Genomic DNA, 282 nt, shown 5'->3' on the forward strand with positions numbered 1-282 from the left:
GGAACATATCAAACACGGGACCGATTTTAAAGAAAATGAAGTGAAAGGCACTAAATGCCCAATTGTGTCATACCATTGTTGAGTCGAAGCCCTGGAAGACACAGACAGGCTAACAGTTGCAATGTCCAGCTGGACAGACAGAAAGATACTACAAGCTGCGCATCAACACTCCTCTTTTTGTTACAGATAATCCTCTCATCAATGTTGTAGCTGCTTTGACATGAGTGGGAGGTGGGGCCTATTACTGTCTGTATGACAACTAACGACACACACACACACACA

General features: G+C 44.0%; 1 protein-coding gene across 1 annotated transcript in view; it reads right to left on the minus strand.

Annotated features, from left to right (window-relative positions):
* Positions 1-282, minus strand: part of LOC118324392 (glutathione synthetase-like) — a 13,382-nt gene that overhangs the window by 11,997 nt on the left and 1,103 nt on the right. The gene's annotated exons all lie outside the window — the stretch shown is intronic.

Source organism: Morone saxatilis, unplaced genomic scaffold (genome assembly GCF_004916995.1).
Source record: "Morone saxatilis isolate NCDOM2014 unplaced genomic scaffold, NCSU_SB_2.0 Contig15, whole genome shotgun sequence".
Classification (NCBI taxonomy): domain Eukaryota; kingdom Metazoa; phylum Chordata; class Actinopteri; family Moronidae; genus Morone; species Morone saxatilis.